Source organism: Triturus cristatus, chromosome 4_1 (genome assembly GCF_964204655.1).
Source record: "Triturus cristatus chromosome 4_1, aTriCri1.1, whole genome shotgun sequence".
Taxonomy (NCBI): domain Eukaryota; kingdom Metazoa; phylum Chordata; class Amphibia; order Caudata; family Salamandridae; genus Triturus; species Triturus cristatus.
The window spans coordinates 1,134,339,319-1,134,355,629 of NC_140585.1; positions in this window are offsets into that span (position 1 = coordinate 1,134,339,319).

A 16,311-nucleotide genomic window follows, 5' to 3' on the forward strand; every position below is an offset into this window, starting at 1 on the left:
CACTGTGCTGGCAGCAACCCATTGAAACAAATGCATTTAAAGGGGTTATAGTTTGCCTTGCAAGCGGGTGAATTAAGTGGCTACATCCACCTCCAGGGGGATGTCATAGGAGTCCACAGCACCCACTTTTCCTAATTCCAACAGGCTCACTTGGGGTGGAGGTGCACTGACTTTGCACCTCATCACTGCCTCTTTAAACACTTTTGTCATACTGCTTGGGACCAGAGATAAAGCATTTTCTCTTTTGGATGCTGGTGGCCCCCATGAAAATGAGCAAATGCCCTTTGGAATAACACTAGTGCTGCATGTGCACCGGTACAATCTGCAATACCCAAGTTCCCCCAAGGGTGCTAAAAGAGTGCACACAAGCTGATATTGTGCGGCACACAGTGGCACCATGTAAGTTGGCAGGTCTGCATGTGTAGCATGCACAATGCAGTTTAGCACATTAAAGCCAGACCTCTTTCTTTTGCTTATATTGGGAAAAGCAGCAAATGCATGTAGGAGAAAAAGAACTGCACGCACGTTTCCAGGCCGGCCTGGTGTCTCCTGGAGAGTCGAGGCGAGTTGCTTCCAGCAGGCTGGGGGGTTGGGCGAAACTTAGAGTCGTACTTCTGATTGCGGCCACAAGCGCCCTTCACCGAATTGCCGCGCTCGCAAGCTTTAAATTGCAGCAAAAAGGGAGGTACCGATAGCGGAGCGAGAGAGCAGCCAAGCTGGTGGCGGGCTACGGAGCTGCGGAGCTGCAGAACGAGAGAGCAGCCAGGCTGGTGGCGGGTTACGGAGCTGCGGAGCCGCAGAAACTACAGAGCGAGCAGAGCAGAGTGGGGTGAACGGGACAGAACGGATATGAATGGTGAGAGGTGGAGAGAAGTTGAAGTGCCCGTCTGGGCGAGCGCAAGCGAGGAAAACTTGCAGAGCTTACCGCCCCCTTCCCTTTGACTCTGCGCTACTCCGCCAAAAAAACCTCGCCTGAGCCCTGCCTGACCCCGTAACCGACCACAGCCGTTTGCTTGGTAAGTGAAAGACTTTGTTCTAGGCCACTGGAGGCAGAGGGTGCTTGTAGAAGCAGCCTGACAGGTGTGCAAGGCATCTGGCATCGCCCACGAGAGCCCGCTCAGCGCCTGACACCGCCAGCTCGAAAATGCCATCCTAGTGAGGGCCTCTGACGCTACATTGGGTGGGCAACCGGAACCCCCGGGGATTGCGAGGCGACACCCAGTGTACACGGTGAAGGAGGTGGAGGTGATCGTGGGAGGCTTGGGAGGCTTGTGCCTCTACGACCCGCGAGTGGTGTGTCGCTGCATCCTGTGGGGTGCTGTGCTTATGCCTGTTACGCTTGCGGGGGGGTCGAGGCGACTGCCTGACACGGAGGCTGAGTGGAGAGCACTGGGGGCCGCTGCACGAAAGACAAAAGAGGCGCATTATTTAATTAATGAATTAAATTAATTAAGGACTCGAAGTCCCAGGAATCTTTTTTGCTGTACATACCTGCCCCTGGGATAGAGCAACGCCTCCCCTACTGACGCTATTTATTCCACCACCACTTCCGCTGCGTGTGAGAGCAGCCCGGGGAGAGGGCAGCCACTCCCCTTTTCGCCTGTGGCTCTAGAACTGTACTACATCGGCCACAGTAAGTACTGCTGGGGGTATTACTAATATGGCTGCTCGGGGAAGAAGGAGCAATACAATGGCCAGTAGAGGGTTGGTTACTGGCACTTTAAACAATTTTATCATTAGAGCAAACTCAGTGATTGACCAGGGTATTATTCTCATGGAGCGCAGAGTATCTCAGGACCTAGCAATGGCTAAACGATCTTCCTTGGGCCACCTTGCCAATGCTAGGACACCTGTGCACAACAATCATACTAATACCACCTGCGTTCCAGCCCTGGTACATGCTCCCCAGGATGATGGCCATACCTCTTCAACTATAGGATCCCCAATTCCAGAGGCAACTGTGGCAACTGTGGTACATGAGGTCTCATCTTTGCCTACCTCGCCCGTGAAATCACTGGCAAATCCATCGAGGGGGGATCAAAGAGCGGCAAAATGCAAGAGGAAGCAGGCTGCCACTAAAGTGATTTGTCACAGGAAGACTAGAACAGTGAAGGGCCGGACTGGCAGTGTTACATCTTTAAAACCCAAGGGAGGTCCTACCTTGATTGACTTGATTGGCTCGGACACTGACTTATCCCTGTCACCCCCAGCATCAAAAGGGCCCACGACTCTGGAGCAGGTTCAGCCCATGGGGGAGGCTAAGGGGGAGGACGATATCCTCATAGAGAGACTGGGGTCCTTATTAAAGATAGCGCTTGATCCGCTAGATCAGAGACTAGCTCGCATGGAATCTCAGCTCTCCCAGCTACAACAGGCTATGGCTGGGAATGGGGTAAAAAGAAAGAAAAAAATGCAGTCGGCGGAAACAGCCCAAACCAGTTCTGTGCCCATTGGGGTCGCGAGTCTTGTTCATTCTCCTACTGCCGGGCCTTCTATCACAGCTGCAAACATAACATCTGCGGCCGCAGGAGTCGGTGCTGGGGTAGTACCGGTAGTTAATTTGAGTACGTCCACCTCAGACGCGATAGCACCAGAGGAGGGAGAGTCTCTATCTAATTTTACATCCCAGGTTGTGAAAAGAATTGATTTACCGCCTGAAACCAGCCCGTATGTAGTGGTATTGACAGGTATTCCTGAAATTAGCAATCCATGTCAGGAATCATTTATGTCCCTAAAAATCAAAGTGACCCACTGGCTCAATCATAATAGGCCCCTACCCCACAATGTCAAAAGTGAAGTACTGATGCTACGTAGGATAGCTTGGGTGGGACGCAGTAGAAAAACCATCCCAGGCGATTGTGTTCTGGTTAACTTTAGGGACCCGCGCATAGTAGAACACATTTGCAATTGGACTCACGACAGTGTAGCCTCAAGGATCAAACCCTATCCCCTGTCCTTCTTTTACCCCGACCTGCAACGCCAGTTTGCGCATCGGATTGGTCACTGGTGATGCAAAGGCGGGGTCAAAGGGTGAACAGGTGCGGTCACAGAGACCTAATCACCCAAAATTACCCTGTGACCTATAATAGGTTTAGTTCCCTCAAAATGGTGGATTGACTCCATGCGGATAGGGAGCTGAGGGTGGGTAACTCCCAGATTATGGATCCTAAAAAGTCTATTGAAAGCGCAGAGGAATTTGAGTGTGGTCCAGAAAGTGCGTTTTCAATTATCCAGACCCGGGCACCTAAAACAGCAGAGGGGCTTGTGACCCAAGAAAATGTGGTCCTACAGCACCAAGCTCAACCTAATTGTGGGGCACAGAGTATAGGTGAGACACTAGGAAGTGCTGTAGCAAACAAAGCAGCCACGGTACTGTCATCAATTAAAATACTGTCTTGGAACGTGGCGGGTATAAAAAATAAGCTACATTGCACAAAGTGGGGTACCCTGGTTGATCAGATGGATTTATGTTTGTTCCAGGAGACTTGGGCCAGGGAGGAACACTCAAGAGTGGGATTTGCAACTTATCATGTACCTGCAAGGTGGGGAGGGAAAGGAAGACCTTCTGGGTGATTGGCTATATGGGTTGCTCTCCACTTGGGTTGCATGGTGGAAAATATGCACACTCATTCAGAGGACGTGCAGTGTCTAGTGCTAAAATGGCCCAATGGGTATGGACTGGCGGTTGTGAATGTTTACTCGCGGCCAGTTCGGACAGGGTCGGAGTCATCCACAATTGATGATTTATCCCAATTCTTGAATACATTGCCAGGGGATTCTAGGCTTTTGGTGGCAGGGGATGTGAATTGCCAATATGAGCCTTTTTTAGGAAATAGCGAAGGTGCGCTTATGGGAGAGGACTATTACTGGGCGATCCCCCAATGTCAGTCCCCACGTCCTAAGGTGTGGTCCCCATTGGCTACTCAGATTACAGCCCTTGCATTAAATAATTCCCTTAGGGCTTGTAATGGCCGTTCAGCGTCCGATAGCCCGTCAGTATGCACCTATAACAAGAAGGAGCAAGAGTCCCGAATCGATTACATCATGGTGGAAACCCGGATGTGGTCGATGCTCATTGATTTCAGGGTAGTTGAGAGGGCTGATAGTGACCACAACGCGTTATGCCTGGAGCTGGTGAATCCAGGGCAACAAGATACAGACTTACTTAATGCAGGAGGAGATGGCGAGGGTACTGGTCTGATCTTAACAAGTAACAGGCGTAGGGTAAAGTGGGGGAGAATAGTGGGTTCGGAAGAGAACTTAGCTAAAGTTTATAACATAGTTCTATCACGACTCCTGGAGGTCGAAACTTTAATCTCCCAAGATGCTCCCAGTGACTTCAATGGAGTACTTAGTGTAATCCATTCAGATTTGGCCAATAATTTGGCTGAAGTCTTCTACCCCCAGGCACCCACGAGAAAGCCCAGACAACCTGTCTCATCGTGGTATAATTCAGCATGCAGGAGAGCAAAGAGCAATCTTGTTATAGCAGTTAAGGCAGGGCACAGCAAAATGGCGATTCGAGATTGCAGATTGCAGTACAAAGAGGTCATGGGGCATGCAAGAAAAGAATGGGAAGGTGGTTGAATCTAAAGCTAGCCCTGGACACAAAAGATGAGCGCAGATTTTGGTCACTTGTTAACTATGGTTCGGGTGACCCAAAATCTGCCATAGAACCGAATATTGCGGCATCAGCATGGGAGGCCCATTTTAAATGTTTATATGGGGGGGAAGCCGCGTTGTGTAGTTTGCCCGACTCACAAGTCCCAGAAGATCAGCAGGAGCCCCTGGAGTTTACCTTGGGGGAGGTGATAAGCGTAATAGGCAAACTTTCAGTGGGAAAGGCCCCGGGACTTGATAAACTACCTGGGGATCTCTTTAGACATCAACCTGGAATCTGGGGCCCCTATCTCCATGTCGTATTTAACGCTATCTCGAGAGGCATGGAAATTCCCAGTACTTGGCTGGGGGCAGAGATAGTCCCGATATTTAAGAAGGGGTCACCTCTGCTCCCAGTCAACTATAGGCCAATCAGTTTAATTGACGTTCAACAAAAAATATTTGCAAGACTGGTCTTGGACCATTTGTTGACGTGGATGGAGGATCACAACGTACTGAGCCCCTTCCAGGCGGGATTCAGAAGAAATACGTCCACTATGGACCAAATTTTCCGACTGATCCTATTGTACTGGAAGACGGTAAAGGTAGAGGGTGGCAGCCTCTATATGGTCTTCGTGGACCTCCGGTCCGCGTTTGACCTAGTTCCTAGGGGGAAACTGTGGGCTGTCCTTCAGAATCTGGGCCTTCCGCATCAGATTATAGTGCTACTCATGAGATTGCATGAGGGGAACTTCGCCCAGGTTCGTTGTGGTAAGAATGGGACGCTGTCACCAAGGTTCCCCGTTGCCAGAGGGGTGAGACAGGGTTGTGTCTTAGCACCGACCCTGTTCTGTCTTTATGTCAATGGGGTAATCTCACATCTGGACAGTGTCCCTGACAGTGACGCACCAAGACTGGCTGGTAGAAGGGTGCCGGCGGTCATGTTCGCGGACGACACCCTCTTACTTTCCAAATCTCCCATGGGGATCGAGAGGATATTGAATGGCTTTGGGGAATTCTGTCGGAGCAGAGGCCTTGAGATCAACGCCGACAAGACCAAATTCATGATTTTCAACCCGCCAGTGTATACTCGCGCAAATCCATCACTGGGCGATGTATGTCTGGAAAGGGTTACGACTTTCCAGTATCTGGGTGTTACAATTCATGAAAATTTGTCATGGGGTCCGCAAAAGGCCAAATCCCATATGAGACTTTCACAGCTGTCGGGTGCTATCTCAAAGGTTTCCAATTCATCTAGCTTTAGACCAGTGAGTCCTGCCCTGGAGGTCTACAAGACTCAAGCAAGGGCAGCTGCTCTCTATGGGGGTGAGCTTTGGGGTCACAGTGCTGCCCCTGAAATCTCAAAAGTTGAGTCCAAATTTGTAAGGCGATTACTATCGCTTCCTCAGAGTACTCCACTAACACCGCTGAGGTTAGACCTGGCATTGACGCCTATTGCAAACAAGCTAGCAGTAAAGCCCCTAAGGTTCTGGCACAGACTATGGACTACTCCAGATCTTCTAAACTACAGGGATGAACTTAAACAGATCCTTAGTTTTAATTGTGTACGTAAAATCCCGTGGCTTGCGTTCATTAAGCGTGAACTTATAAGTCTAGGCCTACAATCCATGTGGGAAGACCCAGATAGGGCATGCAGCCCGATATCACGAAAGATGCTCACCAAAATTTACAAAGGGCAAAAGCTAGAAGTTTTAATCACGGCCCCCAATCCAGGTTCCCTTACTAACTCTTTTTTATAATTAAAAAATTCTTACTATTTTGAGGACTTCATGGATGTTGTCTTCCCGATTTTAGCGTGTAAACTTTTTATCCAATGGCGCCATGGCACTTTACCCCTCAAGGCCGTCACAAGTAAGTGGACGGCCTCCTCTAATAAGTCTTGTCCGGGCTGTAGCTGTGACTTAGAGGATGAGCTTCATGTTCTATTCTTCTGTCCAGCATATACCAAACCAAGAAGACACTGGTTGATACCATTGTGCAGAAATCTGGGTTTTAAACATTGCTTGAATGCTTTTAGAATTTTTAAAACCAATACATCGAGCCCTATTGTTTTTGCACTTTCTAAATTTCTACTAGCTATGTGGTGCAAGCGGCGTAAATTAATTGATATTGATTGCTAGCTTTAATGTTTACGAAATGAGCGTTTGGAACCTGATTCATTTTTAAATATTTTACAGATGAGAGGGTATTTTTGCCTGTACGAAAATATTGCCATGTGTATATAAATTAATTTTAAATGTTATTTGCCTTCCCTTCCCTCCTTCTTCCCTTTTGTCTTTTACTTTGTACTCTTTTATGGCCAAATTGGCCGAAATAAAGAATTTTTGAATTGATAAAGAACTGAGTGAGACAACAATGCGATGATTGGGTACACCTTTCAAGTATAAATCAGTCCCTCTTCCATGCCAAACGAAGCACTTCTAAGAAGGCATAATAATACACCAAACATTCAATAACATGAGGTGAGAGGGCAATACTACAATGGACAGAGCCAAACTGCACTCTGTATTGTAAAGATTTAGTAACAGTAGCACTACAGATAGAAGCACTGACAAGTTGGACTTAAGAATCAGCTATGCATCACTTAATGCATACATGTCAACACTTCAATTTAGAAGGGAGACGCCAGTTTTTTTATTGTGATAATTACATTACCTTTTCCTGCTTAAAATTTCCTCCTCTCCAAAGCAAGAGAATGTGAGGAATAGGGAGGGCAGTGCTTACCTAGCAATAAGATGGCCGCAGCATGAGAGAGCTCTGGAGACCGGAGACCACCCGCGCCATACTAAAGGAATCTGTCTACATCCAGGAACCACATCGTACGATAGACAGCGGACATGGTGCTGTTAATTCAGAGCATCCCAGACATATATTGCCAGTGGCCAGCCGAGCGCGATACGGCTCCCTACTGCGATGAGCGACCTAATGGAACGCGAGGCCCGGAGCCCTGTGGGTCCCATGACTAAAGACCTGGTTGAGGGCCTGTAGGTGCTTGATCCAGTGGGCAGGGACCCACGCACCGAGTGTAGTTCCAACTCCTGTGTGAGGACGAACATCGGAGTGCTGCGGGGTTGCGCTGACTGCCCTCTGCGGGTCCGGAATATGGAGACCGGCCTGCGTCACTCGATGCCGAGTGCTGAGGGGGCCTGGGCATGCTGTGAGAGAGAGCAGAATAACTGCGATCGGCGGTAAGAGGTCAGCGGCGGGTTGCAAGTCCATCCATAAACCATCACTGCATGCCGGTCTCGGGGGGGGGGGGGTCATCCTGTGGTGCCATGCGTTGCCTGGAGCGGCTGGCCCACACTGTTACGGCGGCGGTGAGTGACCGCCTAGTTGCTGCCTCCCCCCTCCCTCATTTGGCATCTAACAGCAGGGAGAGGCGTGCGTTTGGACCAGCGTGGTGAAGTCTGGCCTTAATAGCGCGTGTGGAGTAACACTGCCCTGACACAGCTCGGCATTGCTGCCAGGTGGGAAACAAAGGACTCAACAGAGCACCACAGTCCTTTTGAGCGGTGTGAAGGGGTATGAGCGGGCGATCTGTCGGCTCCCCCGAGAGGTGGCTCACTCCCGCAGTGTCTGCCCTTGTAGCAGAGCGATACCAAGGGCCATGTTTGAACTGGGGTGGTGGAGTGAGCTAAAGAATGATGATGGATTAAACCCAAATCAGTTGACTGGGGGTGAGTGTTTGATTTGCTCAAATGCTCCGTCCATCCCCTTTGGGATCGCTTGTAGCAGAGCAGCACAACCTGCCGCTATGGGGAAGACCGATAAAGCGCAGTCAAAGATTAATTTTGAAAGACGCAAGACCACTGGGGCCCGCGAGGATGACGGGGACTCCTTGCCACCGGAGCAGGGGAGTGCTGTTGCTGAATTAGGTGAGGATATGCAGCACATATTAACTGCAATGCAGCAAAGTCTAACAATAAAATAGACTCCTTGGCACATAGAACGGATTGTATGTCCAAGCATGTGGATAAACATGCTGAGAGGCTAGACACGGTGGAGCGTAGGCTATCTGACGCAGAGAACGCACAAGTTGAAGCCGGATCCACACAGAAGCAAATGGGTCAAATAATGGCTACGTTGCACGACAAGGCGGAGGACTTAGAAGTGCGCTCTAGGCGCAATAATGTGCGCATACTAGGCCTACCCGAATCCACTGTAACTGGTAACATGGAGTTATTTACAGAGCAGCTCCTAGTGTCTCTGCTGGGACGAGAAACATTTTCGCCTGTATCCTTGGTGGAGCGTGCTCACCGCTCGTTGGCCCCCAAGCCATCACGGGGGGTGCACCCTCAGCCGATGGTGGCAAAATTGTTGAATTATAAGGACAGAGACACAGCACTCCAGCGCACCAGGGAGCTGCGAGTGTTGAAATATTAAGGATCAGAGCTAGCTCTTTTCCCGAGTTCACCGCACAGGTGCAAGAGGCACGCAGGCAATTTGCACACATGAAGCGTAAATTGAGAGAGCTGCAGCTAGACTACGCAATGCTTTATCCAGCCAGATGTAGAGTGACCCTTGATGGCAAGACCAAAATATACAATGAACCCCAAGCACTGCAGCAGGAACTAAAGAAGCACAGCAAAGACAACAAGAAGAAACTCTCTCAGAAGTCCGTAGCTGAGGAAGATGGCGCGCAAGGAGATTCAGAATAGTTAGCCTGGTGGTAATACAGTATTCCAGAGACTCGCCTTTAAAACTACAAAAACGAATACTGTCATTATGTGCATAGCATGTATGCACCTCATCCATATCATGCAGTAAGACAAGCCGATATGTAAAGACTGCTCGGGGGTGCATCAGATGTACTAGTAAGATATGTTGATATATAACTGGTAAGGTTTATAGTGTTGCATATGTTGTAGTTGGCAGTAACAGTACCTAACTGGATGAAACTATATTAGTAGGGCGAATGTAGGCCATCAGGAGGCACCGAGTGGTGAGAAACCACTGCCCCCAAGTGTAATACACACCAGGAGTAAAAGTTTGACATGTTTTTTGTTAATGGGAGGGGGGTAACCAACTGTTCAAGTTAAGCCAGGTCGCATTTTTCAGGCCATGGCATGGGAGGGGGGTGGGGCCAACACAGTCAGTTTGTCAGCAAGCAAGCCTACATTAACTGTACATAGCATGAATAGTTCATATAAATGGTTACACATTGTGTATATTCTGTATCAATCCAAACATACACAATATGTCCGCAGACCAAGCCACTAACACTAATGTGCATTTAAAATTTATGACATGGAATGTAAGGGGTCTTTATGACCAGAGGATAATCTGTAAGGTAGTGGCCTATCTGCAACTGCATCAGGTTGATGGGGCTATACTCCAGGAGTCCCATCTTTCCCCAGGTACTGTCCTGCTGTCCTAGAGAAGAATGAAGGGCACATGTATGGCATAAGGGATTACTTCACACACTAGTGGGGTGCTGATTTGGGTGAGCAGGAATTCTGGATTGCACGTATAGGAGGTTGAAGTAGATACCAGGGGTAGATACGTGATAGCCAGATGTCACAAAGATAATTTTGCCATGCTATTAGTTGGTGTTTATAGACCTAATCACGATGATCCACATTTTTATCACTCTCTGCATGTCAAAATTACACGACACTCACAATTGTTACAACTGTGGGGAGGTGATTGTAATTGTATACAGGACCCAGATGCCCTTCTAAAGCCACCAGAGTAATTGCTGACATGGCAGAGACGGAGGGTCTCGCAGATGTCTGGCGATCTCGTGCAGTCTTTGGGCAGGGAATAAACACACTAATTCCTCTGTACATGACACTCACACTAGAATAGATTATTGGTTTGCATCGCAGGAACTGCTACCCAGAATGACCGAATGTATACACCTGGCGTGCACGCTCTCCGACCACTCCCCAGTCATGTTAAAGATGTCCATAAGTGATCTGCTTATTAACAAATCTGTAAATGACAGATCAGAGAACCTAGCCAAAGGGAAGGGTTGCCCCTAGGTGATATGCTTCATCATTGGGGACATCCCAGACAGCTACTGTCTGAGGCGTTAAGTGATATGCAACAGAGGAAACCCACCTGGCGATTCCCACAATACTCTTTGCCAGACCCCGTCTTTCGTGACGAATTGGGCGAGGCAGTAGACATGTTTTTCGCCTCTAATTTGGGCAGCGTACCCAAGATGAGTACCATCCGGAAAAGGTTTAAGGTGTACATTAGAGGAATGACTATTGCAAAACACGCAGGGTTTCTTAAGTCAATCAGAGCACAACTAAAAATGTGAAAATAATGTTGAAAACATTAGAAAAGCAATTCCGGGAGAGAATAGACCCTAAACTGTTATCACAAATCAGGTCGCAAATAGATGAATTCAATGAGCTTGCATCCACAGAGATTAAGCATCTAGGGAAATATGCCACGGCGCAGGCTTGTGCTGAGGGGGAGAGGCCTAGCTCAGTACTGGCCCGATTAGCACGACCTTCTAGAAGTGAAAATTATATATTGCAAATGTATAATGAAGCCAGAGTCCTGGTCGGGAGCACACCCAAGATAGTGGAGGCCTTTAGTGATTATTACAAAAATCTATATTCAACTCGCGAATCCAATATAACAGAAACAGACGAGGATTATCTTGCCCATATCGCAATGAAAAGGCTGGCCCAACAAAAATAGTGGCAACTTTAAAAGACATGCCCAATGACAAAACACCAGGATCGGATGGCTTGACCGCGGCCTTTTACAAAGTGTATCAGGATCACCCCCGTGCCTCACCTGATGAATCTAAATGAGGAGATGGCAAATGAGGGAACCATGCCACCTACCATGCGTGAGGCCATCCTGATTACGCTACTCAAGCCTGGGAAGCAACCGGAACACTGCTCCTCTTACGGACCTTCATCTTTGCTTAATACAGACGCCAAACTATATGCCAAGATTCTGGGGAACAGATTGGCACCCCTGTTGCTGAAATTGATTGGGCTAGAGCAGACTGGGGTTGTCCCAGGCTGCTCCCTCTCGTGCAATTTGAGAGCCCTGTTTGGCACCATTGCACGTATAGATCATAAGATCAAAGCGGCCGCCCTTTTCATAGATATAGGGAAGGCCTTTGACTAAGTGGAATGGCGGTTCTTATATGCCGTTCTCAGAAGAGTAGGGGTGGGTGAGGTATTCTTGAAATTAGTGCAGATACTGTACACTGATCCTGCAGCATGCATAAGGGTTAATGGAATATTCTCATCCCCGATAGCAATCTCAAGAGGCACTAGGCAGGGATGCCCGCTTTCCCCCCTATTGTATACTCTTGTGGTGGAACCTCTAGCTTGTGCTATGCAGGAGTATCACGCCCACAGAGGCATTCGATCCCTGCACTACAATCTGGTCATTGCTGTATATGCAGACGACACACTGCTTTATATACGCAACCCTGAACAGAACTTGAATCCTGTGCTCCAAGAGGTTACACTATTCAGTCAACATTCGGGCCTAAACATCAACTGGCATAAGTCTTTGATGTTTCCACTCACCAGTGTGACTACCCCTACGCACACTGACTATCCTATAGAATGGACCACTTATCCCGTGTGTTATCTGGGGATCCAGGTGCATACAGAACTGAGGTAATATTGCGTGAAAATTATGGGCGCTCAACGCAAACAATTGAAAGACTCTATTGACAAATGGATAAGGCTCCCACTGTCTCTCTTGGGCCGCGTAGCCCTAATGAAAATGATTGTGCTTCCTCGCTGCCTTTTTTTTATTCGCTAACATTCCTATTACTCTGCCTAAGTCCTTCTTTCCGAATCTTCTCACCCTCATGATACGGCTTGCTTGGGCAGGGAAGCTGCCCTGTATCAAATGGGCCACGCTAACAAAAACACACACAGAAGGTGGGTTAAATGCCCCCGATTTAGAAAGATGCTATAGAGCCGTACAGGTATTGCATGCATATTACTGGATTCATGGTCCTCAGGGCTTACTGCAACTCCACATTAAAAGAAATGCGGTCAGTCCAACCCGTTGTCGAAAATATTAGTGAGTGGAACTAGGGGAAGTCCCCACCTCATAGACCCAAAAGGATTTACAAGAACCCAAATGAAGAATATAGAGATGTCCCGGCATCTCACGCTCATATACTCACCCAGATTGCCTGTCGAGTGGTGCGATTGGTTACGATGAGTGGAGAAATGGCAGTTATACAAATGTTATGTTATGTTAATTTATTTTTATAATGCGCACAGCTACCCAAAAAGGGTTTCCCAGCGCAAACCTCGAAGGAGACTCTGAAAAGGTAAAAATCACTGATTGAAAATCAGTGATTGAACAGCCAAGTTTTTAGTTGTTTACGAAAATTAGAATACAGTGTTTCTTTGCGCATCAAAGAAGGAAGAGAGTTCCACAAAAGTGGACCGAGGTAGGAGAAAGAACGACCACCGATTCTTACAAGTTTGATCCTAGGAATCTCAAATTTTTCTTGAGTAGAAGAACGTAACAAACGAGAGGGTTGATAGGGGCGTACCAAGTCTTGCAGGTATTTAGATGCAGTGCCATTCTTGATTTTACACATATAGCTCAGTGCTTTGAATTTTGTTCGTTTTTCCTCCCTGAGCCAGTGCAGATCTCTCAAGGCATTAGAGGCAGAAGACATTCATGGAATTCTGCAGAGTAATCTCGCTGCAGAATTCTGCACCGCCTGAAGCTTACACAACACATCCCTGTTAGCACCCAAGAAGAGGATATTTCCATAATCCAGTCGAGATGTTACAAGTGCCTTGACTACAGTCTTTTGGGTAGCAGCAGGGAGCATCCAAATGGTTTTCTTTAACCATTTACCATTTGAGGTTGGTAAAAAAGGTGGCTGCAGTTTTTACTGCATGTTGTTTCATTGAGAGTTTATTTGCAAGTTACAAATTGTGCAGATGAGGGATTTCTTTCATTAAGGCGTAATGAAAACATGGGAACAAACACTAGCACATGGGCCTCAAACATCAACACTGGATGCATACCACTATCACAGGGCTCGGCAGACGTTGCGCGTTATATTAGGGGAAAACATGGCAGAACCACAAGAGATGAAGTCTCTAACATATCTCCTTCAGGCCAATTCACCACAACGTGGCATTCCGTCGTTATATGCACTCATTAAGGAGTGTAACAATGCAACCTCATTCAAAACTCAGCTGGAGTGGCAGGAGGGGCTGGGCATAGAAATCACTGAGGTACAGTGGGCACGGTGCTATGCAAACACAAAGTCTATCTCACAAAATGGGCGACACAAGCTGATACACTACAAATATCTACACATGCGGTGCTGAGAACGCATGTTTTACCCACCTGGCCTGGGAGTGCCCTGGTGTTTGAGCGTTTTGGAGGGAGGTATTCTCAGTCATAACACAGATGTTGGTGCTCCCAATCCTGGAGACCCCCCTGGTAGCACTACTAGGTTATGACAAAGACATAAATATATCAGGATGCAAACCGGTGGCTATTAGCCTTTTATTAGCGAAACGGAGAATAGCAATGTGCTGGATGCGGCCCCGATGCCAAAGGTCTCAGATTGGCTTACTGATCCGGCCTACTGCTCTACACAATCGGACAATTATAATTCCCTTATCCCTGAAAGATGCAGACCAAAGGATATATGAGGGCTGTATCAGGCTTGTATGACACAGAAGGCCATGGAGGTAGCGGAGTCGGTGGAACCCAATAGATCAGGTGTGGGCTGAGGGGCTGGTGGAGTCACTAATGACCTCTTAATACAGGGGAAGTAAATAGCTGGTTTGCAAATGCATGCACTAAATGATCATCAACCTACCTAGAACAACTCTGTACTTCGGTGGTGATGTATAGTGATACAAATTAACTGCTCAGTGTGCTGACCATGTGATTATTGAAACTTTACTTGCATTACTGCTTATGTATAATTTTGCTGCTTGTTTGACTGTAAGACAAAAAACTTAAATAAAGTTTTTAAAAAAGTGAATGCGACGTATTAAATTCTCAATTTTAACATTTCCTAAATGTGCCATACAGGCGCTTGGCAAGGATAGTATTACCTAAAGATGTGTGATTTTTCGTGAGGAATATGTTTGGGAATGTGGACATAACTGTATGTAAGTTCAATGCTAACTTATGGGGAGTCCCCAGGCGCACTACAGGCATTATTAATTAGTAAATCTTTGTTAAAGAACTTGTTCTGAGGTCTGCATTCCAATTATTAAAAACTGTAATTTAATTTCCTATTTTTTCAAAGTGTAAAAAAACAAAGCCGGACCTGGAAAAAAAGGAACCTCTGCTTTAAACCCAAATGCATTTTGGGAGAATTTCTTTCAGGCAAGCAACTGTGTTATTTGGACATGTGACTCAGATCCTTTAATAACTTTATGAGAAAACCCTCTTCAGCAGTGAGTAGATTAACTTTTCATGTACAATCCACTGATTCAAAGTTACTCAGTGAGAAATGAGAAACGACCTTTACATCGCGGTGATTACACAGCAATGCCATTACTATGCAAGTCATTACATCGACTTGCAGTAGATGGTGTGCTAACATTAGAAATAGTATAGTTTACTATTCCAACACCTTCCCTACTGTTGCGTAGGCTGGAGTTCGAATAGTACATTATATATTTCTAATGTCAGCGCGCCATCTACTGCAAGTTGATGTAATGACTTGTGTAATAATGGCATTGCGTGGTAACAACGCGGTCGTTGTAACTACCGTGTTGTAATGCCATACGATGTTTTGACTCGCGTAGTAATGAGAGTCATATTCGTGAGAAATATACATCCACCTTTATAGCTAATGCAAGAGACCCTTTAACAAAGAGGAGACTCCTGAAAAGTAGTGGGGTCTAAAGTAAAAATTCCTGATATGTTGAAGCTCATTCTCTCTAATAAGGATGTCAAGAAATGTGCAAGAAAATAAAGTAAGTAATTATAGTTTTTCATGATTTGAATGCAGTGTTTATGTCCTGTTTTTTAATAAATGGATTGCTAATCGGTAACTTCTGAGGTGCGCTTAGGGTCGCCTCGTTATTCAATATAGTCCTTATGTACAGTTATTCTGGTTCTCCCTGCAAAGGAAACTTACCCGTTGGCACTCAAAGCAGTATATACAATTACTTCAATAACTTCTTTACATAAACATAAGCATTGGTCTGGAGCCTGACCAACACAAAGAAAGATCCATCAGAAATATCCAGAGGGACTAATTCATTTACATTCATCAGTATTTCTTTCAAATAAAAAATAAATGAAAAATATAGTTATTTCAGCAATAGGTTAAGAATAAGGTAGATTGCCTCCCTAACTCTCTTGAGCTGAGTGACACTTGAACTATCTTCAGAGTGTCTTAAAAAATCAAAAGCACACATTTCTGAAGGCAAAATGCAAATAAAAGGCAAGATCATGTTAGATATTTCTTTGCATTAATTATTCATTGGCTACCTAATTTACTAGTGTTGGTTCAAGGGCTCCACTAACCTGAAGCCACAGCTTAACTCAACCAGTAATACAATAAAACATGGCAATACATGAAGAAAAAGAAATAAAAAACCTTAAGTCATATAGGATGACTATATTTACTTCATAAAGCCAAGCATATTTTTTTTGAGTTCATAACATGAAGTCAAGCTCATCTGTTTGAAATTATTTTTGTTAAATGTATATACCTCATGCTACTTGAGACAAGGGGCCTACTTTAGAGTT